Source organism: Chiloscyllium plagiosum, unplaced genomic scaffold (assembly GCF_037043375.1).
Source record: "Chiloscyllium plagiosum isolate Xiang-an unplaced genomic scaffold, Cpla_swu_hap1 HiC_scaffold_41, whole genome shotgun sequence".
Lineage (NCBI taxonomy): Eukaryota > Metazoa > Chordata > Chondrichthyes > Orectolobiformes > Hemiscylliidae > Chiloscyllium > Chiloscyllium plagiosum.
The window spans coordinates 8,175,545-8,187,518 of record NW_028270179.1 but is presented as its reverse complement, the minus strand read 5'-3'; positions in this window follow the sequence as shown (position 1 = coordinate 8,187,518).

Below are 11,974 nucleotides of genomic sequence, written 5' to 3'. Positions count from 1 at the left end.
GAGTAAGGTTCTTAAGATGGTTCTCAGAGAAACAGATGTCCATGCATTTGTAAAGGCATGATTTGATGAGGAGTAATCAGTGTATAATTGTGTGTGCAATATAATGTCTTACGAATCGTTAGAATTATTTGATGAAATGTCAGGAAGTTTGACAAGGTCAGGGCGGTATACAGAGATCACATAGATTACAACAAGGCCTTTTTGATGAGATTCCACATGGTTGACTGCTCTGAAAGCTGAAGTCGAATGGAATCCTAGCTAGCTGGAAAGTTGGATACAAAGGTGTCTTGACAGTAGGAGGCAGAGGCTAATATAAAGGTTGCCGGACTTCATGATTGTGACGAGTGGAGTTCCTCAGGGGTCAGAGGTCGGTCTATTCCGTTTGTAACCGACATCAATGGTTTGCATGAAAATGCACAAGGCATGCTTAAACAGTTTGCAGATGACGGTAAAATAGGCCGTGTCGTGGACAGTGAGGAAGCTTCTCAGAAATTTCAGCAGGATCTTAATCAGCTAGGGAAGTGTGCTGAGAAATGACAAATGGTGTTTTGTATAGGTATGTGTGAGATCTTACATTTTGGAAAGACAAACTACAGCGTCAGGCACATGGCGAATAGTCGGGTCTCAAGAAGTGCAGTAGAATAGATGGAACTTGGTGTTCAGGTTCTCTAAAAGTGGAGTCACACGTGGACAGGTCAGTAAAGAAGGCTTTACACAAACTGGCATAGCCTAAAGAAGTTGGGAAATTATGTTGAAGCTCTACAGGCCATTCGTGGTCGCAATTGGAGTACAGCATTGTATTCAGACTTGTTCACTTTGCAGCAGGAATAATGCCATTGTACTGAAAATGATGCTGAAGAAAGTTACGAGGAGTCAATGGGCTGAGTTGTGGTGAGAGTTTGGACAAGCTGGGACTCTTTTGATTAGAGCGTGGAAGACCGAGGGGGATCATATGGAAGTGTTTAAGATCATGAGTGGCATGGTTAGGATGAATGCACTTACTCTTTCTTCCCAGTGTTAGGGAATCGAGTGCCACAGGGCGTCAGTAAAAGGTTAGATGGGAAAGAATAAAAGCAAACTTGACGGGGAGCTATTATCTTACACAGGAGGTGGTACACAGATGGAATCAGCTGCCAGTGGCAATGGCTGAGGCAAGTACGTTAACAACATTTAAAGGTATTTGGCTAAATACAAGAATAGGAAAGGATTAAAAAGGAGTTGGCCAAATAAGAGGAAATGGTTTTAGCACTGACAGACATTTTGCTCAGCATGGACCAGTTTGGCCTAAAGGAACTGTCTCAATGATGTCAGACTCTATGAATCTGTGACTGTAAAACAACAACAACAAATCACGACAAGTAATGCAATAATAAGAATTAGTATTCGTTCATCGATTATCCCCAACATCTATCGAGTTCTTCTTCATTATCATTCAAATTTTTCTGTGGACTTTTGAAAATTCACTAATGGGATATAAGCATTAGTAATATAACTGAGGCACAGAGGTTTGCAAAATGGGAGCAAACAATATAATACGTGGAGGGAAAAACATCATGTGACATGCTTTCACCATCTTCTGCTGCTCAACATTGATCCATAATGTGAGGCACATGAACAATGAGTGTTATACGAACAATGATAGTTTTTTGCAATGAATAATCGAACAGCTATGGGGACCAAAGCCTCCAACCTCAACGTGAAATAGCATTGGGCTAACAACTGCGAAAAACATGAGTGGGAGGATGCAGAAGACTCTTTACAATATTCGAAACAGATGTTTGGACATGTCACGACAGGCGTCAGAGCTCATGACATATGCAAACAGCGGGACGGAATATTATTGGTTGATTGAGCTGAGAATAAATTTGTGAATTCTAGACCAGCCTTCCTGCCCCAATGCCCTCCAGCATCCTTTGGAGCAGAAGGCACTTCCTCAGATTAGAGACAGCAGCCATCACTTTGCCAGCATAAAACTCGAACACTCCGTTGTACTGGCGGATAATGTCTTTCTGTTTAGTCAGCAGACGGACGGATAGATGTAAGTTTGAGCTGATGTTCACGTACCCCTGAGGTTAAACGATTTCCATGCAGCGATGGAATACGAAGAACTGGCTGAGAATGTAGCAAAAAATACAATTGTCATATTCCTTCGGAATTCTTTACGAGGGGACGAGGAGAATTAAATTATTCTGCCCATCGCGACATCTTCGCCCTTCTCATTATCTTCAATTTCAGTTTCACGCCGTTTCTTCAGAACAAGAATCCAGATTGAAATACTCTCTGTCTCAGCTTTTATTTTACATAATCAGCCAGCCCATAAAGCCCTCTAAAGTAAAGGACTCTACTGATTTACTAGCCTAAGAGAGAGAAAAAAAATCCTCCTTATCGCTGTCTTAAATCAGCGACCCATTTTCATGAGATAATGTCCCATCCACTGAGACACTCCCAAAGCATGAAACAACCTCTCTCCAACCACCCTGTCAAATCCTCTAAAAATACTGTGTTATTTAAGAGTAAGGCCTCTCATTTTTCTACATTTCAATGAATACAGTTCAAAATAATTAATCTCTCATAATGCAGTCTTTCCTGAGATCAATAAAGTGAACTTTCTCTGGATTGTCTCCAATGCCAGAACATTTTGTTTTTCTTTACAGACCGGGTCAAAGCCATTCAGAGTATTCTAGCTGTGGTATGACCAGTGCGATTTTGTAGATTTATCAAGACCTCCCACCGTTTGCAATCTATTTCGTTTGAAATAACGGCCAACATAGTATTTGCCTTCCCTACTTTCCCCGTAACCATGGACACTGGAGTTTTTTTTTTGTTATTCATGCAGATGCACTCTCCAATATTTTCATTTTGAAGCTTTCTGCAGTATTCCTTCTATGAAATGCTGGGCGGCACGGTGGCACAGTGTTTAGCACTGCTGCGTCACAGCGCCAGAGACCTGGGTTCAGCTCCCGCCTCAGGCGACTGACTGCGTGGAGTTTGGACGTTCTCCCCGTGTCTGCGTGGGTTTCCTCCGGGTGCTCCGGTTTCCTCCCACAGTCCAAAGATGTGCAGGTCAGGTGAATTGGCCATGCTAAATTGCCCGTAGTGTTAAGTAAAGGGTAAATGTAGGGGTATGGGTGGGTTACGCTTTGGCGGGTCGGTGTGGACTTGTCGGGCTGAAGGGCCTGTTTCCACACTGTAATGTAATGTAATCAATCATATCCTCTATTCTTCCTGTCAATGTACATAAGTCACATTATCCCACATTATATTTCTTCAACAAAATCTTTTCGCACACAACGAATTTATCTCAATCCCTCTGAAATTTCACTTCTCTGACAAAGCTCTGCCTAGTGTTAGATAAACAATAGTTTAAGATAATAGAAAGTTAGAAGAAGTAGTAGACTATTCAGCACTTTTATTTTTTTCCCATGATAATGCTGATCATCTCACTCATATTTTTTTCACTTTCTTCCCGTGGTTTTGCTCAGTTTAATCCTAAGGCCGATCTACAACTCCTTCTTCATAACGTTCAGTATTTCGACTTCAACTTCCTTCTGTGGCACAGAATTTTACACGCTTTTCGCTCATGATGAACAAGCTTTTCCTCATATTCATACTGACACGTGAAGAATTCTAGTTCGTGTACATGCCTACTTTCGAAAGCACTGCGTACATTTGGAATTCACAACAGCTTCGGTACTACTCTCGAACATACAGGCAGCATTGACCGATAATGCTCAGTCACCATCCCTTCCTTGAACATCACCACTCCGTATTCTGTCCACAATGGGTAAATGTTGCTTTCTGTGGTCCAAATGATGCTGAAGCGAAGGGGTTAAAGCAAGGCTGTTATTCCACTGCATCCAATTATCATCAGTTTCTGCGGCACTGATCAGTGTCTCTGGTGACTGACTCTCTGATATTAGAAAATGTCATCCTTCCCACTGAAGTGTTCCATAATGTGGGAGCATCATCTCTGCAGTTCGAGTCAGCAGTGATTCGAGACAGAGCGAGAGGGACAGCGAGTTTGAGAGAGAAAGAGAATGAGATCAGATCTTATAGCAAGAGAATGGAACTTCACAATATGTGATCGGAAGCGAAGAAAAATCGATTGGATCATTATGGGAATGGATCAGAATCTGAAAACAAAGGACTGGAATATACCTGCAATGGATAAGAATCTGGAAACAATGCATTGGCATGTGACAATGCATTTCAGGAATCTATCTTGGTATCTTTTCGTACTTTCCACTTATTATGATCGTTTGTCATTACGATCCCGAATACAATATACCCTTTACATTATTCAAGGTTATTACTATCCTATCATCGGTTTTGTCGGAATTTCCGGTAAGTGTTTCAATCGAAGTATTGACTCGGAGTTAAAACTACCTTTCAATTCATGAATGCCCTTGCCAATTGTTCTCTCTCATATCTCCGAAGTAATTGTCCCCTTTCTTTTGTTGACCCTATGTATCAGGAAATTGGGCATGTATATCCATTTACTTTTAAGTACATGAGGTAATTGTTGAATTTGGTGGTGCCAATTCCATGTATCAATATTGGTTCATCAGTCTGTAAACCTCGAGTCGTGTCCGTCTTGACCAGTTAGGTTTTGGAAAATGAAAGCTGTCTGCTTCAGAGCAACATGCAACATCTATTGCCTGTTTACTGACTCCACTCCATCCTGGCATGAGTTTGAAACAGGCTGTACCTCCATCAATTTTTTTTTTGTTTTCAATGTGAAATCTCGAAAATGAGAAAAGAGTAGAAGCAGTCAATCAAATGGCCATCCCAGCCTGATCCACCATTCCGTGTCAACAGGACTAAGCATCCAACTTAGTCTCACGTTTTCAGTTTATACCATTGCCGTTTGATCTCTTCGGGCTAATAACATTGCCCAACAGCTTCATGAATTATTCACTATTTTGTTCTCATTATCTTTCTGTGGCAGGGAGTTCTGAAGGTTCATCTCTGTCTTGGTGTGTTTGTCCCTCCTCATCTCAGTTATACACTTTATCGTTGACCTGTGACAGTAACATCCTTCCTGCATTCGCCTGTCTAGTCCTGCTCGAATTATTAGTATGAGGTTTCAATGAAATCTTGCCCGATCTGCTCACACCCACTCCATTCTTCCAAACTCCATTCGATGCTATCCGCACCGAGACAGTGTTTCTTGAAATGTCAATCCTGCAATCCCAGCAATCAGTGCGATAGCAAGAAATAGGAACTTCACAATAGGTGAAGTCGTCTCATATATTCTCCATCAACAAATTGTCATAGGCTTCCTTAGCAGTAAACTCAAACTTAACTCTTCACATTTTCAGTTGGTCACTTTCTAGTTACAAAGATGCATGGGCAAATTGTCATGAAACAAATGCCGCCGTCCCATCAGCACTGTGTTCACTCGTCTCTGTTCATTCAGACCGTGATAACTCCTCAATGCTGACATTTCCTTTAATATTTCTGCATTTCTATGAAACCCAAATTCCTCATCCGCTGCCCATTTCAAACGTTCGTGCGTTTTGTTTTTGAAATAAAAATTGGTATTCCGACAGACAGTATTTTCATTACTAGCCCTGTTTCACAGTTGTCCCAATTTAGTATGCACTGACAAGGTGCCAATTACAGAAATCAAACAATCCATAACCAAAACCTATGATCAAGAGACAAGGACTCGAACCTCACAACAATCTTGTGAAGTTGGACCAGGAGTCGGCCATTCAGACTCTCGTGATTGGTGGACCAGTTAACTTGATCCTGGCTGACGTAATCTCGTCACAATTCCACTTTCATGCCCATTCATTATTATTCATTAAAGTAATTGTTCATTAAAAGAATGTCAATATCCTCCTTAAATTCAATCGCACGGTACTCTGGAGGATTGTATTCCACGAATTCACGACCCACTACTTAGTTTCCCATTCGTCCAAAGATACCACCAATCCTTTCACAAAAATATTCTGTAATTCATGGTGTCATGGTCATATTTGAATAACGTAAAGAACTGAAAGCGTGTGCTTCACTCATCATGACCCTTGAATTATTATCAGCAATTAAAAGAAAAACTATTACAATCAGTTTATATGCACGACCGAATGAATTGCTGTCCTTTTCGACTACCTTGGGTTATCATTGAAGTGATGTCAGCGGCGTCTCGTTTGCAAACATCCGACAAGAGACAGAACAGATCAGTAAAGAGCAAACAATCTTTTTTAAAGACTTCACTTTCCTTTAGTTCACTCGTGGGACATGTTGTCGCTGGCGAGAACTGCATTTATTTCCCGCCTGGTTACCCAGTGTCAGAACATATTTGATATGTTGAAGTCCATGTCCTTAGCGAGGGATTTCGTGGAATTGATGCAGTGACAGAGAAGGAAAGATGATATACTTCCAAGTCTAGCTGGTGAGTTGCTCAGAGAGGAAATTGGGAAAGAAATGTATTCATAGAATTGCTGCAAAGTGGAAAAAGATCATTTGGCCCAACAAATCCACGTTGACTCACTGAAGCGTTTCCCAACAGACCTGCTTCCCGGATCGATATTTACCAAATCTATTGCAACTAATCTACACATCCGGAAAGCTATGGTCAATATAGCATGTCAAATTCCCCCATACTGCATGTTTTTGGACTGTTGGAGGAAAGCAGAGCAGCCAGACGGGACATACACAACCGCAGGGACACTTAAAAAAATCCACGCAACCATCCACCTGAGACGGGAACAGAACTCGACCACATTGCATTGTGAGGCACCAGCACTAACCACTGAGCCACCATGCTGCAACGTTGCATTTAGATGTATCTGCTGTCCTTCTCAATGACAATTGTCGTGAATTTGGGCAGTATTACAATGTAGGTAGTACTCACTGCTGCCTTACGTTGAATGAGAGGATCTGTGTGAATGTTGTGCTATTTAAGGAAGTTGCGTCAAGAAGTACAGAAGATTCTTCGTTTTGTTGGGTTTGAACAAATTTAAGCATGTGTTGACTATTCCATTACACTCCTGACTACTTGTGCCTTGTAGATAGTGAACAGAATTTGGGAAAGAGTACGAAGGGGAGGTATTGCCTGCAAGATTCCTCGACAATAACCTGCTGTTGTTATTCTTCATGACAGAGGACTTCTGAGGCGGCAATGTCAAGTGTATTTAAGATTGATATCCTGGAATCTAGGTTTTAATGGAGACGGCGGGTCTGTGACCACGTGAACGATGAGATTAGACGCGATCTTATTAACAGAATAACAGATCGGAAAGCAAAGGAAGACGATAACACAAAGGAGGACAATTTCCAGCACAGAACACAGCAGTTGGCCTCCTCCTTTGAAGACCATAATTTCCCCTTCCACGTGGTTGAAGATGCCCTCCAAAGCATCTCATCCATGTCCCGCAGCTCCACTCCCAAACTGCACCCTTCCAACACAAACAAAGATAGAGCGCCCCCCGCCACGCCCCCCCCCCCCCCCCCCGTCCTCACCTTCCACCTCAGCAACCTCTGCATAAACCGCATCACATGCTGACATTTCGGGCTCCTATCAATGGATGCAGTCACCAGGATATATTTCCCTCCACACCCCATCCCCCCATCCGCTTTCTTCAAATTCCATTCCCTCCATGACTACCTGATTCCGTCCACGACCTCGAATAACGCTCCTTCCCCCAGCGCCTTCCCCGCTACCGCAGGAATTGCAAAACCTGCACCCAGTTCTCCCCCATCAAATACATCCATGACCACAAAGCGGCCTTCCACATCCAATAAACTTCCACCTGCACTTCGTCAAATGGCATTTTTTACATCTGTTGCTTCCGATGTAGTCTCCTTCACATTGAGGAGACTGGACGCCTTCTCACAGACAGCTTCAGGGAACATCTCCGGGATACCGCACCAATCAAACTAACCACTCCGTGGCAACAAATTTCAATTCCCTCACCCAATCTGTCGAGGACATGCAGGTTCTGGGCCTCCTCCACCGTCACTCCCTCACCACCCGACGCCTGGAGGAATAACGCCTTACCTTCCACCTCACAACACTTCAACCCCAAAGGAACAATGTAGTCTTCACCAGTTTCCTCAATTCCACTGCACCCACCTTTTCCCAGTTCTAAACTTCTAGCTCAGCACCATCCTCATGACCAGTCCCAACTGTCCATCTTCCTTCCCACTTATCCACTCCACCCACCTCTCCGACCTGTCACCTTTACCCCTTCTTCCGTCCACTTATTGCACTCTCAACTGCCTACTCCCAAACCCCACACCCTCCCATTTATCTCTTCACCCACGAGGCTTTCAGCCTCATTCCTGATGAAGGGCTCCTGCCCGAACCGTCGATTTGCCTGCTCCACAAGTGCTGCTGTGCTTTTCCAGAACTACTCTAATCTCCAGCATCTGCAGTCCTCACGTTTGCCACAAAGATAGTTTAACCGAGTCAGAAAATCCAAGCTGACAAAACATAATTTGTGGTAATGTGAGGTTCTATAGTTACTGGGAGGTAGAATAGAGGAACTGTATACTTTAAATGCAGAACTCCATGAGTCGAATGCCTGTACATAGTAGCGAAATTATTTCTACCTCTCTGCTTTCAAATTCTGCCCATGCAATAATCTCCAGTCGTCGCATTTGATGCTTATGGTCCCCTGCCAAAAATAGCCACACATTTATGATAGTTCGCTGCTTTGTTAACCGAACTTTTTACTTCCTGCACCCTTGATGACACATTGAGAGACAATTTCCCTCTTTCAATGCAATTTTCATTTCTCAATATGTTTGTCCCCCGTCATTGCATAACACAAATCAATCAGTAAAACGGAAAGAATTGCGAATATCATAAATCAAAAACATTTTTGAGAGACTTAGCAGGTTTGACAACATCGTCAATAAGAAATCAAAATTAACATTTCAGGTCTTGTGACCCTTACTCAGAACAAGTTTTAATACATCCTCATTCGTACTGAGGTTATATTATCTAGCCTGATATACTCTCACCGTGTTTATTTCCCATCCTCACAGTGAACTTAATCACAATTAGGATCCTGAGTCGCGGAGGGTGCGGTCTCTCGAATTGTATCAGAAGCTATCTGATTGCCATGGCAGCTTCAGATCTCCTGGTGATTATTCTCGATCTGATTTTGAGGCACTTGCCGATTCTTTATCCAAGGACATTTTATTCATTGATCAAACTGCTCATATGTAACATCCACGCTGTTCTCCTTTATGCAGTAACTGACTGCTCTGTATGGTTCACGGTCGCATTTACATTTGATCGATTTGTGGCGATTTGTTGCCAGAAACTGAGAAATAAGTATTGCAGTGAGAAAACAGCGAACATAATTCTAGGAACAGTGACTGCAGTGAGCATCTTAAAGAACATTTTCTGGTACTTTGCCTTAACAGGTAAGTATCAACTCATGAACTTCCCGTGGTTTTGTGTTACAATGGATTACGTTCAGATCTCTCCGGTCTGGGTATCAGTCGAGTTCCTGCACAACATACTAACACCATGTGTTCCATTTCTGCTGATTTTACTGTTCAACATCTTCACAGTCAGACACATTTTAGTGAGCAGCAAATCCCGCAGGCGACTCCGGTCATCCAGCAATAATGAAGGTCACAAAGACACAGAGATGGAGAGTCGACGGAGATCCATCATTTTGCTCCTGGCAATTTCCGCGAACTTTATTATGTTATGGTCAACTTTAATAGTTGTTTCCCTTTGTGGGCGGATGTTTAATTTAGGCTTCAAGTCTATGTTTATCGATGATTACATGCAAGAGCTGGGATTCATGTTGCAGCTCCTGAGCTGCTGCACTAATACTTGTGTCTACGTCATGACCCAGAGCAAGATCAGAGAGCAGCTAAAGAATATGCTGAAATATCGCATCACTCTCATTCTTCAATGTCTGCAATGAGGATAGAAAAATATTATAGAGCGGTGCCAGTGCTTTGCAATTTTTTGATAACTGCTTGTGAACTTAAAGTCTTTAACATCATTTGTAAACGTTTCGAAAATTTTATTTTTTTTATCAACTACAATACTTACCGTCATTTCTTACATAACAGCGTAAACACAAGGAACTGATAAAGCTATTCTTTCCCTTGAAGCTGTTCCACCATTTAATATGATCAAGGCTAATCTAATGTAGGCCTCAATTGCTATATATTGCCTGATCTACACAACCATTTAATCCATTGCTGATTACACATTTATCCATACACACTTCAATTTACTCACTGTTCCGCCTTCTCACCACATTCAAGCAGGGTCAATTCCACAAAAAACAACAATAGAATATAGAACGTAGAACATTACAGCGCAGCGCAGGCCCTTTGACCCTCGATGTTGTGCTGACCTTTTGAACCAATCTGAAGCTAATCTATATGACACTGTTATAGTTTCATCCTTATGTTTCTAGAATGACCATTTAAATGCCCTGAAGGCTGGCGAGCCGACTCTTGCAGACAGGGCGTTCCACGCTCCTGAGTTAAGAAACTACCTCTGATATCTCTCCTCTGTCTCACCCGTCAATTTATGGCTATGACACCTTGTGCTCGCTGTCACCATCTGAGGAAAAAGGCTTTCACTGCCCACCCTGTCTAACTCTCTGATTATCTTCTACGTGTCAATTAAGTCACATCTCATATTTCTTCTCTCGAAGGAAAACAGACACAGGTCCTCAGACTTTCGTCATAAGACGTTCCTTTCTTACCAGGCAACATGATACTAAATCTCTTCTGAACTCTTTCCTATAATGTGGTTACCATATTTATCCAAGTAAGCCCGAACCAGTGTTTTGTACAGTTGCAGCATATACTCTTGGGTCCGAAACTCAATCCCTCCAACAATAAAAATTAACGCACTGAATTGCTTATTAACAAATTTAACAACCTGGGTGATAAATTCCAAGTGTCTGCGTACATGGACAGCAAAATAACTCTGTTCATCCACACTTCCAAGAGTCTTTCCGTTAACGCATTACTTTATACTCCTGTTGCTAGTTTCAAAGTGAATCACCTCACTCTTCTTCGTTGTAACCTCCCTGCCACATCCCAAGCCTCCTCTGCAGCTTATCTATGCCCCCCTCTAATCTGCAACATCCTTCTGCATGACCCAGAACGCCACCGGCATCAGTGTCAACTGCAAATTTACTAACCCATCCTTCCCTGTCTTCATTGAGGCCATTTTAAAAAATGGCAGATAGCAAAGGCACCAAAATAGATTCTTGCAGGACACTACTAGCAACTGACCTCCAGGACCGACGTTTCCCATCAGCCACAACACTCTCTCTTACTTCAGAAGCCAATTTCGGATCCAAACAGCTAAATCACCCTTAATCCCATGCCTCCGTATTTTGTGCGACTGTCTACAGTGGGAAACCTTATCAAACGCCTTCCTGAAATACATGTAGAGGACAACAAAAGTTTTAACTTCTTCCACCTGTTTGTTCACCAACGAAAAGAACTCAATAAAATCTGTGAGGCTCGAAATTGCCTGCATGCAACCGTGTTTACTATCCCAAATCAATTAATTTCTCTTGAGATGATTATAAATCCTAATTGTTATAACTTTTTTCCAACGCTTTACACACACCTGAACGAAGTTTCACTGAGCTGTAATGAACAGGTTTATCTCTTCTTGAACAACGTAGCACAATTTGCTTTCCTCTAGCCTCCTGGCTGTATTCCTGCCCAGACTGAGGACAGAAAGATCAAACCATAGACGCTGCAATCTGCTCCGTGGCTTCCCAGAGATTCCTATGATAGATCCCATCCGTTCCCAGTGACCTACCGCTTTTCACACTCTCCAGAATTGCTTACACCTCCTCCAAGTGAAATGTAAACCCGTCTTGGGTAGTAGACTGTATCTTAGTGTTCTCCTCTAAACATTATCTTTTTCCTTTTTGAAAACTGAGGAAGCATATTCATTTTGCTCTTTCCCAACCTCCTCGGATTCCATGCACAACTTCCCACTACTATCTTCATTGGC